The sequence below is a fragment of the Monodon monoceros genome, unplaced genomic scaffold (assembly GCF_005190385.1).
Source record: "Monodon monoceros isolate NGI ecotype Baffin Bay Population unplaced genomic scaffold, NGI_Narwhal_1 Super_Scaffold_11, whole genome shotgun sequence".
Lineage (NCBI taxonomy): Eukaryota > Metazoa > Chordata > Mammalia > Artiodactyla > Monodontidae > Monodon > Monodon monoceros.
In genome coordinates this window covers 86,179,340-86,198,546 of record NW_021703767.1, presented here as the reverse complement: position 1 = coordinate 86,198,546, position 19,207 = coordinate 86,179,340, and positions in this window count along the sequence as shown.

Here is a 19,207-nt window from a genome sequence, read left to right as displayed (position 1 = left end):
AGTATCTCCTAAGGGCCTAGTACTACTCCAGACACAGACCTTACCCTCAAGCTATCACATTACCATATGGAACACAAACAAGTAAATCAACAATTACATGACAGTGTGCAAAGTGCTATGCTAAGGTGCTAAAAAGGCTAGATTAAGGGCATTAAATTCAACTCCAGTGATTTTGAGAACCATTAGAAGAAAGGTAATGATTGAACCAAATTTAGAAAGATGAGTAACAGTTACTAAGCTAGGCAGGAGTAAAGGGGGGGGACAAAGTCATATGCAAAATGATCTGTGTGGAAAAAAAAAAAAGATGCAGGTGTATTCAACTTGTCTAGAGCAAAGAATGCATAAGCCAGCAAGGCAGAAAATTGAGCTGAATAAGTGGTCAGGTGCCAGAACAAAAAGGGCTTTATGTGCCGAGCCATGGTATCTGAACCATATCCTGAAGGCTATGATAATTCATCTAAACAGAGTTATACAATCAAATAAGCATATCAGAAAAATAACTTGTACTGCAAGACTAAGAGTTGAGAGAGTGGGGGTGAGAAGGAATTCAGAGCAGAGAGACCAGTCTGAAGAGTGGCAACAGATAGCTGAGAAATTGTGAAGACCTGCAGCAGTGGAATGAGAAGGAGCAGAGAGACTTTAGGAAGTAAAATAAGTAGGATTTAGTGACTAACTGATGTGGGCTGAGGAAGCTGGGGGCATATGTGATGACTTCAGGTTTGGGGTTTGGATAAATATGAGCATGATTGAGCCACATAAAAAATCCTGGTTAAAGAGGTAAAGCATGATGAGAAAAGCAGAATACGGTAAAAGGAGAAAATAAAGTGAAGAATACTCCAGCAGCTTGAGCAGATGGTGAAAACAATTTCATAGATTTCTCCCTAATTCTCTAAATTTCCTTATACATGGCCAAACCATGCTTTGTGCAGGACAAAATAGGCTGCTTAATAACAAAAGTAAAACTTTACGGTACATTTGGTAGTCAAGAATTTACTTGTAAAAGAAATTACTCTGCTAATTTACTTTTGCCTCTTCAGAAACATGTACAAAGCCGTCCAAAATTCTGAATGGATTAGGTGATAAATAGGGCAACAGTTAGCTTCCTGCCCAGAACTTGAAAACAAAATTTCCCTCTGATAATTAAACAATAAAAAAACACATAGTGAAATATATCAGAAATATGTAGAATCTTAAATAAACAGATTGCTAAGTGTATTAACAAATCTAAACAATGCATCTGTTTAGAATTGGAGCAGAAATAAGTGTTGTGGAACTAAACATAGGTAGGAGCCATCTAAGCATTTCTCAAGGAGAAAGACACCCAATGAAGATGAACATCTGGTCTTCCTGGCAAGTATATTCCTACTACTGAGATGCAAGAAGAAAGCTATTAAAATCTGATGCAATTAAAAATTCAAATTAAAACTCCCTTTCCTTTGATTACAGACATTTTACTGGGTCACATGATAAAAATTTGGCTTCTGAAGTAGATATCTATTTTTAGTCCGTCCCATACCCATCTCTTCTTCCGAACAGAACTCCACATTGCCCAAACTCTTCCTCTTCTTCAGGGAATAGCTTGTTCTCTTACTCCAGCAATGTAACACAATACCTGCCATGTTCTTAAAATCTCAGCCCCTTAGTAACAAAAGAAAACAAAGGAAGACGGAGCCAGTGAATGGAGAGGAGCAATGTCCTGATGAAATCATCTGAGCCCTTGGGTCAAACTATACCTGAAAGCCAGCCATACTTCTAGACTTTCCAGTTATATGAAGTATTCAGTTACATATTTTTGTTTATGCCAGCCTGAGTTTCATTTTCTAGAACTTGCAACTTTGAGTTTTAACTAACACTATGTATGCATCATTACGTAACGTCTAGGGGATACACCCCATCTCAAGCCACTCGTGAACCTGAAGCTCTATACACAATGAGTTGTTTCTGGTCTTATAAAAAATTAACTTAAACACCAAACTGACAATACTAACATAGTACTCCAGTTAATAAAGTAATCAAGTCTGACCTTCAAGTCCATTAAAGTCCATAAATAGTCAACTGAGATGAATACATTCTTCTCAAATTATGGTCTTTTTCAAAATTATAAAATAGAAGAAGTAGAGATTTTCATCTATTTCATTTCCCTAATTAGAGGAAATGGAAGTGATTTAATTCTTTTTTTTTTTTTTTGCGATATGCGGGCCTCTCACTGTTATGGCCTCTCCCGTTGCGGAGCACAGGCTCCAGACGCGCAGGCTCAGCGGCCATGGCTCACGGACCCAGCCGCTCCGCGGCATGTGGGATCTTCCCGGACCGGGCCACGAACCCACGTCCCCTGCATCAGCAGGTGGACTCTCAACCACTGCGCCACCAGGGAAGCCCCGATTTAATGTTTTTTAAATCTTAATTCATATAGTGACTACTGAAGTTCAGTTTCTACAAAACATTTCTATGAGAAATTCTTGAAGCTGTTTATCAATCTGTAAATCAAGATGGCTGAAAAATCTCAGTGTGCAATCATGCAGAGTGGCTAGGAGATCATAAGTGTGACCCTCAAGATACCTTCCAATTAGAAATGCAAACATGTCTGAAAGTCAAGAACACTGCAGCTCCCTCCCACATAGGAGATTTCCTTTTTTTTATATTTAAGAAAATTACTCCAATGTCTCATTATTGAGTTAAAGCATTATTGAGTAAAGCATTCATAAATGCAAGTCAGAGACAGGGTAGATGATCTCCAAAAGTGGAATAAAATAAACTAAATGAAATTTAGCTCAATTATGCATTAAATGTGCTTATGAAGGCACAGCTCAAAAACAAAATAAATTATGTATGGAATAGAGTTATGTTACCGTTTTGATATCAAAACCAAAATGTCTCATAAAGTCCACATGTACAGAGTTGTTAGTAAATACAGTAAAAAAAAAAAGACAAGCTTGATTATTTTTCACAGTGATTATATTTTTAAATTTCTCATAAATTTTATAAAAAGTTTTATCCAATGGCAATTACTTGTTTTCCCCTTTCCTACTATAAAGGTAATGATTGAACCAAACCAAACCAAACCAATCTTGAATCAATGACTACATAAATTTGATTATTTGAGGTCACATATCATGATTTCAAATCACTATTCTGTAAAACTTTGGAAACAGAAAGTCTTTATTATATATCCTACACAATCCTACATATTAATAAAAAATTATAGTAAATAATGAGGTCATTCTCAAATTTTATACCATGTAATATCCAACCTCATTAGGGTAGGTGCAGAAGGAATTTGGAGAAGAGTATCTAGCAGAAATAATGTGTCTATATAATCTTCCTCAGTCAAGGTGTTATGGGTCATAGCATTTGAACTGTATCATAACAGATCATCAAGAAAAGATGACGGAGGGACTTCTCTGGCGGTCCAGTGGTTAAGAATCCACCTTCCAATGCAGGGGACTTGGGTTTGACCCCTGGTCGGGGAACTAAGATCCTACATGCTGCGGGACAACTAAGCCCACATGCTGCGACTACTGAGCCCACGTGCTCTAGAGCCCGCGCTGCAACAAAAGATCCTGCATGCTGCAACAAAGGTCCCACAGGCTGCGACTAAGACCCTACGCAGTCAAATACATAAATAAATAAATAAATATTTTTTTAAAAAAAGATGATGGGACTTCCCTGGTGGTGCAGTGGTTAAGAATCTGCCTGCCAATGCAGGGGACACAGGTTCAAGCCCTGGTCTGGGAGGATCCCACATGCCAAGAAGCAACTAAGCCTGTGTGCCACAACTACTGAGCCTGTGCTCTAGAGCCCGTGAGCCACAACTACTGAGCCCGCATGCCACAGCTACTGAAGCCCATGTGCCTAGAGCCCATGCTCCACAACAGAGACAAGCAACTGCAATGAGAAGCCCGCGCACCGCAACAAACAGTGGCCCACACTAGCCACAACTAGAGAAAGCCCGTGTGCAGCAATGAAGACCCAATACAACCAAAAATAAATAAATAAGTTTATTTATTTTAAAAAAAAGATGATGGATAGTGTATTCTAAACAGCAAAGCCACAACATAAAGAGATAATTAATAACAATACCAGCTACCATTGACTAAACATTTTCTCTATGCTAGATATGCTTTATCATATTAAACTTATTTAATATTTACAAATGTTTAATGGTAGTCTAAATTTGCACACCAGATAAGTGTCCCTCTCCTCCATAGCAACCATTGACTGTGCAATTAAAATCTGTGCCTTGGAAAATATGACTAGATGTTACATGACATCGATCTTTCAGAAGGCTCACAAATAGTTGAGACCATCAATGAATGCCTAAGTTGATAATACTGATAACCTCCCTCGTGTCATACCCTCATTTCCACCTCAAACACTAGTATTCCAATAGCTCATCATTTCTTTTCTTTTCTTTTTTTTTTGCTTTTTTAAACTTACCTTTATTTTAAGCAGTTTAAACATACTTAATAATTAGAAAACAATTTAATTTCTTCATTTCATTGAGCAAAATACAAGGCAAATTAATAAAAACAAGCATTTTATTGTAATTGAAGGAAGATGCAACTTATTGCAATTATAAACTTATATTACAAATTGGAAAATTAGGCTACACCTCCCGAACACACATTAGCATTTATTTTATATTTGTATGTGTGTATCTATCTTATATATTGATCTATATGGATGAAGGTATGAAGGGAAAAGTAAAATAAATTCTGTTAGAATTTTAGAAGGACTTGCGCTAACGCCTAAAAACGTTAAGAGTAATGGCTAAAACTAATTTGCACATACTGAGTGACTTTTTCCAAATACTTTATCTATGTAAATTCTTTTATCCTCAGGTTACCCTGTAAGGTTTATACTATTGTTTAACTCTCTTTTACATAAAGAAAATAAGACACAGAGAAGTTAAGAAACATGCCTAACTCACATAGCTAAAAAAAGGCAGAACTGGAATATAAATCCGTGTATGCTGGCTCCAGTATTTATAACTTTCATTATTTTTTTAAATTAATTTTTATTGGAGTGTAGTTGATTTACAATGATGTGTTAGTTTCTGCTGTACAGCAGAATGAATCAGTTATACATATACATATATCCACTCTTTTTTAGATTCTTTTCCCATATAGGTCATTACAGAGTACTGAGTAGAGTTCCCTGTGCTATAGAGTAGGTTCTTATTAGTTATCTAGTTTATATATAGTAGTGTGTATATGACAATCCCAATCTCCCAATTTATCCCTCCCCTCCACTTTCCCCCTTGGTAACCATCATTTCTTCATGCCCGGCCTTAGTTCTCTTTCAATGCCACAACAAAGGGAAAGAAAAAAGTGATAACTCTAGCTCCAAGTAGAGGGTCCTTCTCTCTTTTACATACGTATGTACATATTATGTATATACATGTGTGTACAGCTACATTTCACAAGTAATATTCAACAATAAGCAATGCCAAAATTAGCTGATTAATTTGCTAGATTACTGGGGAAACTTAACCAGTGTCCATCAGCATACTGCCCTCTTGAGGCAGGAATTCCTCCTTCAAGATCTCATATTTCCTTATTGGCCTTGTAAATGCTTTTGCCTCAAGGACAGTGAGAGGTATCTTAAATTTTTATTCATCATTTAAGGAGGTAATAGTGAAATAAGTATTATTAGTTGAACCTTTCTTTCCAAACAGTCCTTATTTGGAGACCTTGTTGATCTGGGATTGGAAGGACCAGAAACCTATCCACCTGGCCCTCCCCTCAGTTGCTACAGCAGCTAGTAGGAGAACTTCAGAGAGCTGCTAGAAACCACTGATGAAGGCGCACTAAACTGGGAGAGCAAAGGCCTGGGTCAGAGATTATAAAAGTGCAACACAATGGGCCAAATCTGCCCTGTAAGTGACTCACACTGTTTTTGTTTTTCTTTTTCTTTGTTGTCAACATTTTAAAATTGAAGTACTTTACATAAAATTTCTGGATTCTCAGCTTTTATTTTAAAATGAGATAATCTGGCTATAATGGAACCTCCATTTTCACATGTAAATAATCAGCTAGATCTATGTGGTAATGACTCTTTCACCTATGCTGTTTGCCATATTTCCTTATCACCCCCTTTTATAATTTATAACCCTAAATTATGCTTCCTACCTGGCCCTTGTAGCAGTTGACTTTGTGACCAATGACCGAACTTTTAATAAAAGTTTTGCTGCCAACAAGCTGATTGACCTTAAGTAAGTCATTAAATCTCTTTAGGACTCAGTGTCTCCACCCGACTGACATTGGGAAAGGGAGCTTAGGACACATGACACCCTCATCTCTAAGAGTCCTTCTAACACTAATATTTATTCTAAAATTTAGAATACTCCCACTCTCTTGTTAGAAGTGGACTGCCTGCTATAACTTCTATCAGTGAAATCTTATCTTGACTATCATTAAACTAAATTTAAAATAGTTTTATTAGTGAATTTAATCACAATAAAAGACCTCCTAATTTAGGAGTACTGAAAAGAAATATACATGTACTTCAATCTTAATGCCCTTGGAAAGGCTTATTTATGTCAGACTCAATTTTGGAAATTTTTGACTAAGCAGCCTCTCTGAATACCTGACTTCCATTAGATTACAGCTGGTACTGTCCATTGTCTATCTAAAGCCTAACAAAGAAAAGAGAAAGGTGGGAGTGTATTCATTCTCTTCAATTCAATTCTCTTCCACACAACTGATTTAGGAAACAATTTTACCCAAGATTTACCCAAAATTTCTTTGCAATAATTACTCTACATTATCTAATTTGGATGTGTTTTCAATCTATTATTTCAAAAAATTAAGTCACTAAAAAAGCACTGAGTAATTTTCTTGCTAGTAAATGCCACTTCAGATCACATTCTCAAAGTATACTATATGCTTGCTGGGTTAGACTAGAACAAGTGTATACATAACCACTACCTGGGATCATCAATAAATCAATGTAAGATTTTCCAGGAAACAAAATACTAAAGACGCAAACTGGTAAGTGTGTTAGTTGTTCTATCGTCACTCGTCATTTCAGAAGTTCTCCAAGTGAGAAGGGTTTAAGGCCTTGCCACTCAAAGTACAGTTTGTGAACCAACAGCATCAGCATTTCCTGGGAGCCTGTTAGAAAAGCAGAATCTCAGGCTCAACCCCCAGGCCTGCTGTATCAGAACCTATAGTTTAGCAGGACCCTCAGGTGATTTACGCATAGATTACAGTTTGAGAAATACTGGTAGGCACATTGGAGAAGTAATGGGTAGGCCTGAATTCTAATCCTGATTCTGCCATTAATTACCTATACTTAATTTCACCTCAGTTTCTTCATCTATAAAGTGAGACTAAATATTAATTACCTCAAGGAATGTTCCCTGATTTTATTTACTTTTTAGATCTGAAGACTGGCACCAGAGTAAGTCCTCAATAAACATTTGTCAAATCTAGCTACCAAAAAAAATTAGAATCTAAAAATTCTGACTCCACTTTGAAGTTAAAACTCAAATGTATTTTTACAAATCAATTATTTTTTTTACCAGGAACTGAATCTGTTCACTTTGATTAAGATGTGGAATTATTTTCTTTGGTGTTTCTTCTTAAAAACTCAAATGGAGATTAAAAGCGAACTGGTTTCCTTCCTCTTCCCTCTCTCTTCTTCCTCAAACTCATCCTTCCTTCAAACACAAATGAAGGAGAGAGCCCTAAAGAGAAAACTGAATGAGCACTGCAGTGATTTTTCAGGACCTCCAAATGAATGTAACTGAATTAAACTCCCTCAAAGCCCCAATCCAGCACAAAGGGACCATGCCGTTAAATGGTTACATGACAAGATAACAATACAAATCAAACTTATCCACAGCACAGATGCAATGTTTGGGTAAAAAAGCCTTGATCTGTTCAGAGAGAGAAAGCAAGATAACCAGGTTTGCTAAACCAAATGAAGAAAATCAAAACAGACAACAGGAATAAATGTAACAAAGACACCATAAAGGGTACCTTTGAGCTACATGTCTAAAACATAGGATGTGGGCGATCAACAGCCCCAGGCAGCAACTAATGTGAGACCCTTTGATTAACCTGGCACTCCAACTTTTGAACTACGGACCGAACCTAAGAACTGTAAAATAGTCTATCACATTTGTAATACGAAAGAAATTGCTCTTCCAGTTTTGGTTACAATAGGTTTTTCTATACAAACCATAAGCTTAACTAAATTAGTAGGATTTGAAAATTTTATTTTATAAAATATATTTCAACCCAAATGATTCCCTAGTTACCTTTTGCTTGTGGATCTTATGTATAACCACTTTAATGCTTTTTCCCAATTCCACTAGACTAATAGTTTCCACTTGCCAAATGGCAGACCTTCCATCCTTTCTGGTGTCCTTGGATATCCAAAGTGAATGGTGAATATTTCACATAGAATTTGCACAGCCTCCTATCTCTGCTGCCCTTATGCTCTGGCTCTTAACATTCCTCTTAGCTAATTCTGCTTGTCAAGGAACACACAGGTAGTAATGACCTTTGACATCCTTTGAGGTGTCTATTTTCTCAACATCTGGTGCCTGGGACACCATCCTGCCTCCAAGTTCCTGGGATAAACACTACCTGCAACTCTATTCTGGTGGCCAATACATTGATGTTAACCCAACCTTGACCTCCAGTCCTCACCTGGAGAGAAATGACTTCCACTTTTTCATCTCTTCGCATATGAAGGCAGAAGAAATCCCACAGCAGAAAAGCTTGGGCTTATGGTGATAAAGTGCTTTCACCTTTACCATCTCTTTTTCAGGATCATAAGCAGCCACAAGAATCTGAGCAGGAATAAATTTTATTCTCATATCTGTATCCTACACTAATTCTCCCTTCCCATTGTGACAGACACCTTCATTTGCTGTGATGATTCTTTTCTCTCAAGAGCCCCTTATCTCTTTATCTCACTCTGGTTTCCTTTAAGGACTACTATGGAGCCACTTTCCATCCTTCATAAGTGTCACGAATGTCAATAAGAGCCTGACCATGGATCTCAGGAAAATCAGGGGATGGATTTAGAAATAAGGGGAGGACTGAGAGGAAAGCATTTCATACCTCCACATACTCAGCTCTGATCTTGCCAGGCCCACATTTTAAAACTAATTAGTAGCACGTTTTTGAAATATTAGAACTATATATACTTTACATTAAAATGGTCCTGGTCACATATTATATACAAATATTTCCTCAAATATTGTGAGTGCTTTTCTCAAAGTCTGAGACAAATCTCAATGTTTTTGGCAAAAATATGAAGGTTGATGAGCCCAATAAACACAGATTTCAAAGTTTACACAGACCATTAAAACTACTTGCAATTAACACACTAAGTAAAAATGCAATCATTAATCTTTAAGTTTCAATAGTATACATTTTGAAAATGAAATAATCTTGGATTATATAGGCTAACTACTTCATTTTAGTAGCAGGAACTTAGGTAAAATGACATCAGAAGTCACCAGGCTTGACCTCAAACTGAAACCTCCTGATTCTTAGTTTGGTTCTCTTTCCCTTATATCCGTTATCTTATAAGAACAGCCTGTGGGGTTAAAGTATTTTGTCACAATGATCCATTCATTCAGTCAACAGATATTTATTGAGCATCTACTGTGTTCCAGGTGATGTACAGAAAGGGTGATCCACCAGGAGTGGAAATCTTAGTCCAAATCTCAGGTCTTCCAAACCTGATGTGTGTTCTTATGCAAGTGGTATATATACCTAAATCTCAGCATCCTCATCCTAAAATGAAGGTTATAGTTAAATCATCTGTAAGGCTTCTTTCAGTTCTCAGTTTCTGTAATTCAATTAAACAGCTATACATGTTAAACAACAACAACAAAAAAAAACCCTCATGAATGAAGATTTAAAATTTCATAGATAGATACTTCACCCAAAACCAAATGTAAGATGTTCACTTGGCAGATTTAGGTCACTGGACATCATCTGATGCTTTTGTCATAAAAGGAGAAAAGAAGAGAGTGTGATAAGTTACCACCTGTCACTATGGCAAAACAAATCAAACTACTAGTAACTTAAAAAAAAAAAACAGGTTTAGTGCATCTCTTATGTACTCAATAGTCTATCTTTTAGAATCTGGGAAAATAAAATGATTTTAGCCATGCCTCCCTAAATAAGCCGTTTGACAGCTCTAAACATTCAGAATTAAGTCCTCAAATGCATTTTATATAGAATTTCTAATGGACATCATAAATGAAATTTGGCACCCATTTGAATTAAATTGATCTAATAGATAATCTCGAAGGCCAACCTAGATATTAGATCTCATACAAGTGAGGGTTGGGGAGGGAGATATATTTTGATGAATTCTTTAATATTTCAAGAAATGCCAGAGGTTTATATTTTTAAAATAATCCTAAATATGCTTAAAATCAATTCTTATATATAAACAGAATGACTGGTCATTTTACTATCATAAAATAAGAGACTATGTTTAATTCTGGTTTTCTCCTATAAAGCTACAGTTGTAGATCACTGTTAACCACATCCTTTCTCGTTACAAATGAAAAAAGCATGTCCTAAGGAGGTAAATATTTTTCAGAAGTTTACCAGTAGAGCCAGAGCTAAGACTGTAGTGTTCAATTCTATTATACCATACTGCCAACTCCTAATTATTTTTTTCTTTTTACTTTAATTGAAGTATAGTTGAAGTACAATAAACAACTTAAAGTATACAATGTGATCAGTTTTGACATATGTATATACCCATAAAACCATCATCACAATCAAAATTATATTGTCCATCATTCCAAGAAGTTTCCTCAAGCCCCTCTATATTCCATTCCTTCCACTACCCCAATCCCCATGTGACCACTGATTTGTTTTCAGTCACTATTGATTAATTTACATCTTCTAGAATTCTGCATAAATGAAATCACACAGTATATGGTACTTTTTTGGGCCTGGATTCTCTCACTCTGCATAATTTTGAGCTTAATCCATATTATTGCACATATCAATGTTCATTCCCTTCTCATTGCTGAGTATATTGCATTGAATGGATATACCACATATTTATTCATTTACTCATTGATGAACGTTTAGGTTATTCCTAGATTGGGGCGATTACAAATAAAGCTGCTATAAGTATTCATATACAAGTTTTTGTGTGAGCATATGTTCTCATTTCTTGTAGGTAAATATCTAGGAACGGAATGGATGGGTCATATGGTAGGTATATGTTTAACTTGAAAAATATCTGTCAGTTTTCCAAAGAAAGTTTCATTGCTCCATAAACTTGCCAACATCTGGTATGGTCAGTTTTTTTGTATTTTTATTATTGTTTTTGTTTAGTTTTAACCATTCTAAGGGTATGCCATCCCAGTTGTTATCACATTATTTTAATTCCTTGGACTTTCTTGACACAACTTGTGCTATTCTGCAAATTTGGGGGAAAGAATGACATATATAATAATATGATATATGACTGAAAGACAAGGATAAGGGTATTTTTTTCATAAGTTATTTTTACCACAATGGCAATTACCTTAATATCTATACTGATCAACAATTAAAAATTGACTTAATGATGTATACTACTTAAACATTTTTAGCCTTTTTTGAAAGGGCATTTTTAAGTTTATTTTTCTTTAACCTTTTTAACATCTTTTTTCTAAAAGGAGTATAGAAAATAATCAAGGGGTTGAAAACATAACTGCCCAAAGGACAAGGGTGGGTAATATAAAATCATAAAGTCATTGAAGAAATAAAATAAGGAGCTGTTTATTGCATACCAAATTGGCAAAGGTTTTTAAAAATGATAATGTCTAGGGTTGGCAAGGACGGGTGTGGTAAAATAGACATTCTCATTTATTACTCACAGAACAGACTACTTAGAAATCAATTTGGCCTTTTATAGTGAGAGCCCTAATAGTGCTCATATCATATGACACAGTAATATCACTTCTAGAAATTTTAAAACTCTAAACAATCAGATATGGATAAGTATTTATCTTCAAGGATTTCAGCATTATTTATCATGCTTATAAACTGGAAATAACCTAATTGTCCAAAAATAGAGGAATGAAGGAGCTCCCTGGTATCCTAGTGGTTAGGATTCTGGGCTTTCACTGCTGTGGCCCACATTCAATTCCTGATGGGGGAACTGAGATCCCACAAACCGTGAGAAATGGCCAAAAAAAAAAAAAATAGAGGAGTGATTAAATCATTATGGTTCATCCATGTGATATTATGCTGCCAATAAAAATCATAGATTTAAAGAATATTTAACCACATGAATAAGCGCTACTCATAAAATGTTTAGAGAATTAAACAAAAAGATTATCACAATTTTATAAAGGAAAACAATACATTAAAATGTAAGAAGGCACATACAACTCCACAACAAAAAAAAAGACAACTCAATCAAAAAATGGGCAGAAGACTTAAATACACATTTCTCCAAAGAAGACATACAGATGGCCAATAGGCACATGAAAAGATGCTCAACATCACTAATCATTAGAGAAATGCAAACAGAAACTACGAGGGGGGGGACCTTCAAGATGGCAGAGGAGTAAGAAGTGATCACCTTCCTCCCCACAAATACATCAAAAATACATCTACACATGGAACAACTCCTACAGAACACCTACTGAATGCTGGCAGAAGACCTCAGACTTCCCAAAAAGCAAGAAACTCCCTATATACCTGGGTATGGCAAAAGAAAAATGATTAAAAAAAGACAAAAGAATAGGGACGGGACCTGAACCTCTGGAAGGGAGCTGTGAAGGAGGAAAAGATTCCACACACTAGGAAGCCCGTTCACTGGTGGAGACAGGGGGGTGGGCGGGGCGGAAGCTTCGGCGCCATGGAGGAGAGCACAGCAACAGGGGTGCAGAGGGCAAAGCAGAGAGATTCCCGCACAGAGGATCAGTGCTGACCAGCACTCACCAGCCTGAGAGGCTTGTCTGCTCACCAGCCGGGATGGGCGGGGGCTGGGAGCTGAGGCTCCGGCTTCGGTCAGATCCCAGGGAAAGGACTGGGGTTGGCTGCGTGAACACAGCCTGAAGGGGGACTAGTGCACCACAGCTAGATGGGAGGGAGTCCGGGAAAAACCCTAGACCTGCCTAAGAGGCAAGAGACCATTGTTTGGGGGCGCACGAGGAGAGGGGATTCAGAGCACCACCTAAACAAGCTCCAGAGACGGGCGCGAGCTGTGGCTATTAACGCCGACACCATAGACGGGCATGAAACGCTAAGGCTGCTACTGCAGCCACCAAGAAGCCTGTGTGTAAGCAGAGCTCAATATCCACACCTCCCCTCCCTGGAGCCTGTGAAGCCCGCCACTGCCAGGGTCCAGTGATGCAGGGACAACTTCCCAGGGAGAACACACAGCACGCCTCAGGCTACTGTAACATCACGCCAGACGCAGGCTTGCCCTGCATTCCATACCCCTCCCTCCCGCCAGCCTGAGTGAGCCAGAGCCCCCTAATCAATTGCTACTTTAACCCCATCCTCTCGGGTGGGGAACAGATGGTCGCCCTCAGGCGACCTACACGCAGAGGAAGGGCCAAATCCAAAGCTGAACTTCAGGAGCTGTGCGAACAAAGAAGAGAAAGGGAAATTTCTCCGTGCAGCCTCAGGAGCAGTGGATTAAATCTCCACAATCAACTTGATGTACCCTGCATCTGTGGAATACCTGAACAGACAACAAATCATCCCAAAATTGAGGCGGTGGACTTTGGGAGAAACTGTAGACTTGGGGTTTGCTTTCTGCATCTAATTTGTTTCTGGTTTTATGTTTATCTTAGTTTAGTATTTAGAGCTTATTATCATTGGTAGATTTGTTTATTGATTTGGTGGCTCTCTTCCTTTTTTATATATATATATTTTTTTTTCCTTTTTCTCTTTTTGTGAGTGTGTATGTATATGCTTCTTTGTGTCATTTTCTCAGTATAGCTTTGCTTTTGCCATTTGTCCTATGGTTCTGTCTGTCAACTTTTTTTTTAGTATAGTTTTTAGAGCTTCTTATCATTGGTGGATTTGTTTATTGGTTTGGTTGCTCTCTTCTTTCTTTCTTTTTTTATTACTTTTTTATTTTTAATAATTTTTTATTATATATATTTTTATTTTTTATTTCTTTCTTTTCTCTTCTCCTGTTTCTTCTGAGCCATGTGGCTGACAGGGTGTTGGTGCTCCAGCCAGGTGTCAGACCTGTGCCTCTTAGGTGGGAGAGCCGACTTCAGGACATTGAACCATCAGAGATCCCCTGGCCCCATGTAGTATCAAATGGTGAAAGTTCTCCCAGAGATCTACATCTAAATACTAAGACCCAGGCCCACTCAACGACCAACAAGATACAGTGCTGGACACCCCATACCAAACAATTAGGAAGACAGGAACACAACCCCACCCATTAGCAGAGAGGCTACCTAAAATCATCATAAGTTCACAGACACCCCAAAACAGACAACTGGATGTGGTCGCGCCCACCAGAAAGACAATATCTAACCTCATGCACCAGAACACAGGCACTAGTCCCCTCCACCAGGAAGCCTACACAAACAACTGAACCAACCTTACCCACTGGGGGCAGACAACAAAAGCAACAGGAACTATGAACCTGCAGCCTGCAAAAAGGAGACCACAAACACACTAAGTTAAGCAAAATGAGAAGACACAGAAATATACAGCAGATGAAGGAGCAAGGTAAGAACCCACCTGACCAAACAAATGAGGAGGAAATAGGCAGTCTACCTGAAAAAGAATTCAGAGTAATGATAGTAAATATATCCAAAATCTTGGAAATAGAATGGAGAAAATACAACAAATGTTTAACAAGGACCTAGAAGAACTAAAGGGCAAACAAACAATGACGAACAACACAATAAATGAAATTAAAAATTCTCTAGAAGGAATCAACAGCAGGGTAACTGAGGCAGAAGAACGGATGAGTGACCTGGAAGATAAAATGGTGGAAATAACTACTGCAGAGCAGAATAAAGAAAAAAGAATGAAAAGAATTGAGAACAGTCTCAGAGACCTCTGGAACAACATTAAATACATCAACATTCGAATTATAGGGGTCCCAGAAGAAGAAGAGAAAAAGAAAGGGCCGGAGAAAATATTTGAAGAGATTATAGTTGAAAACTTCCCTAATATGGGAAAGGAAATAGTCAATCAAATCCAGGAAGCACAGAGAGTCCCATACAGGATAAGTCCAAGGAGAAGCATGCCAAGACACATATTAATAAAACTATCAAAAATTAAACACAAAGAAAAAATATTAAAAGCAGCACGGGAAAAGAAACAAATAACACACTAGGGAATACCTATAAGGTTAACAAATGATCTTTCAGCAGAAACTCTGCAAGCCAGAAGGGAGTGGCAGGACATATTTAAAGTGATGAAAGGGAAAAACCTACAACCAAGATTACTCTACCCAGCAAGGATCTCATTCAGATTGGACAGAGAAATTAAAACCTTTGGAGACAAGCAAAAGCTAACAGAATCCAGCACCACCAAACCAGCTTTACAACAAATGCTAAAGGAACTTCTCTAGGCAGCATACATAAGAAAAGGAAAAGACCTACAATAACAAACACAAAACAATTAAGAAAATGTTAAAAGGAACATACATATCAATAACTACCTTAAATGTAAATGGATTAAATGCTCCAACCAAAAGACATAGACTGGCTGAATGGATACAAAAACAAGACCTGTATATATGCTGGCTACAAGAGACCCACTTCAGACCTAGGGACACATACAGACTGAAAGTGAGGGGATGGAAAAAGATATTCCATGCAAATGGAAATCAAAAGAAACCTGGAGTAGCAATTCTCATATCAGACAAAATAGACTTTAAAAGAAAGACTATTACAAGAGAAAAACAAGGACACTACATAATGATCAAGGGATCAATCCAAGAAAAAGATATAATAATTGTAAATATTTATGCACCCAAAATAGGAACACCTCAATACATAAGGCAAATGCTTACAGCCATAAAAGGGGAAATCGGCAGTAACATAATAACTTAGGGAACTTTAACACCTCACTTTCACCAATGGACACATCGTCCAAAAGAAAATAAATAAGGAAACACAAGCTTTAAATGATACATTAAACAAGATAGACTTAATTGATATTTATCAGACATTCCATCCAAAAACAACAGAATATACTTTCTCCTCACATGCTCATGGAACATTCTCCAGGACAGACCATATCATGGGTCACATATCAAGCCTTGGTAAATTTAAGAAAACTGAAATCGTATCAAGTATCTTTTCCCATGGCAACACTATGAGACTAGATATCAATTACAGGAAAAAATCTGTAAATAATACAAACACATGGAGGCTAAACAATACACTACTAAATAACCAAGAGATCACTGAAGAAATCAAAAAATACCTGGAAAAAAATGACAATGAAAACACGACGACCCAAAACCTATGGAATGCAGCAAAAGCAGTTCTAAGAGGGAAACTTATAGCAATACAATCGTACCTCAAGAAACATATCAAAGAAACAACCTAACCTTACACCTAAAGCAATTAGAAAAAGAAGAACAAAAACCCCAAAGTTAGCAGAAGGAAAGATATCAAAAAGATCAGATCAGAAATAAATGAAAAATAAATGAAGGAAATGATAGCAAAGATCAATAAAACTAAAAGCTGGTTCTCTGAGATGATAAACAAAATGATAAACCATTAGCCAGACTTATGAAGAAAAAAACGGGGAAGGCTCAAATCAATAGAATTAGAAATGAAAAAGGAGAAGTAACAACTGACACTGCAGAAATACAAAGAATCATGAGGGATTACTACAAGCAACTATATGCCAATAAAATGGACAACCTGGAAGAAATGGACAAATTCTTAGAAAAGCACAACCTTCTGAGACTGCACCAAGAAGACGAAGCACAAGCACTGAAATTGAAACTGTGATTAAAACTCTTCCAACAAACAAAAGCCCAGGACCAGATGGCTTCACAGGCGAATTCTATCAAACATTTAGAGAAGAGCTAACACCTATCCTTCTCAAACTCTCCCAAAATATAGCAGAGGGAGGAACACTCCCAAACTCACTCTAGAGGCCACCATCACCCTGATACCAAAAGCAGACAAAGATGTCACAAAGAAAGAAAACTACAGGCCAATATCACTGATGAACATAGATGCAAAAATCCTCAACAAAATACTAGCAAACAGAATCCAACAGTACATTAAAAGGATCATACACCATGATTAAGTGGAGTTTATCCCAGGAATTCAAGGATTTGTCAATATATGCAAATCAATCAATGTGATAAACCATATTAACAAATTAAAGGAGATAAACCATATGATCATCTCAATAGATGCAGAAAAAGCTTTCGACAAAATTCAACACCCATTTATGATAAAAACACTGCAGAAAGTAGGCATAGAGGGGAACTTATCTCAACATAATAAAGGCCATATATGACAAAGCCAACATCATTCTCAATGGTGAAAAACTGACACCATTTCCTCTACGATCAGGAACAAGACAAGGTTGTCCACTCTCACCACTACTATTCAACATAGTTTTGGAAGTTTTAGCCATAGCCATCAGAGAAGAAAAAGAAATAAAAGGAATCCAAATTTGAAAAGAAGAAGTAAAGCTGTCACTGTTTGCAGATGACATCATACTATACATAGAGAATCCTAAAGATGTTACTAGAAAACTACTAGGACTAATCAACGAATTCGGTAAAGTAGCAGGATACAAAATTAATGCACAGAAATCTCTTGCATTCCTATATACTAATGATGAAAATCTGAAAGAGAAATTAAGGAAACACTCCCATTTACTACTGCAACAAACACAATAAAATAAACCTACTAAGGAGAGAAAAGACCTGTATGCAGAAAACTATAAGGCACTGATTCAGAAAATTAAAGATGATACAAACAGATGGAGAGATATGCCATGTTCTTGGATTGGAAGAATCAACATTGTGAAAATGACTATACTACCCAAAGCAATCTACAGATTCAGTGCAAACCCTATCAAACTACCAATGGCATTTTTCACAGAACTAGAACAAAAAATTGCACAATTTGTATGGAAACACAAAAGACCGTGAATAGTCAAAGCAATCTTGAGAAAGAAAAATGGAGCTGGAGGAATCAGGCTCCCTGATTTCAGACTATATTACAAAGCTACAGTAATCAAGACAGTATGGTACTGGCACAAAAATATAAATATAGACTAATGCAACAGGATAGAAATCCCAGAGGTAAACCCACACACATATGGTCACCTTATCTTTGATAAAGGAGTCAAGAATATACAATGGAGAAAAGACAGTCTCTTCAATAAGTGGTGCTGGGAAAATTCAACAGCTACATGTAAAAGAATGAAATTAGAACTCCCTAACACAATACACAAAAATAAACTCAAAATGGATTAAAGACCTAAATGTAAGGCCAGACACTATAAAACTCTTACAGGAAAACATAGGCAGACACTCTAGGTCATAAATCACAGCAAGATACTTTTTGACCCACCTCCTAGTGAAATGGAAATAAAAACAAAAATAAACAAATGGGACCTAACGAAAGTTAAAAGCTTTTGCACAGCAAAGGAAAACATAAACAGGATGATAAGACAACCCTCAGAATGGGAGAAAATTTTTACCAACGAAGCAAGTGACAAAGGATTAATCTCCAAAATATCCAAGCAGCTCATGCAGTTCAATATTAAACAAACAACCCAATCCGAAAATGGGCAGAAGACCTATATAGACATTTCTCCAAAGAAGATATACAGCTTGCCAACAAACACATGAAAGGATGCTCAACATCACTAATCATTAGAGAAATTCAAATCAAAACTACAATGAGGTATCGCCTCACACCTGTCAGAATGGCCATCATCAAAAAATCTACAAAGAATAAATGTTGGAGAGGGTGTGGAGAAAAGGGAACCCTCTTGCACTGTTGGTGGGAATGTAAATTGATACAGCCACTATGGAGAACAGTATGGAGGTTCCTTAAAAAACTAAAAATAGAACTACCATATGACCCAGCAATCCCACTACTGGGCATATACCCTGAGAAAACCATAGTCAAAAACAGTCATGTACCACAATGTTCGTTGCAGCTTTATTTAAAATAGCCAGGACATGGAAGCAACGTAAGTGTGCATCGACAGATGAATGGATAAAGAGGATGTGGCACATATATGCAATG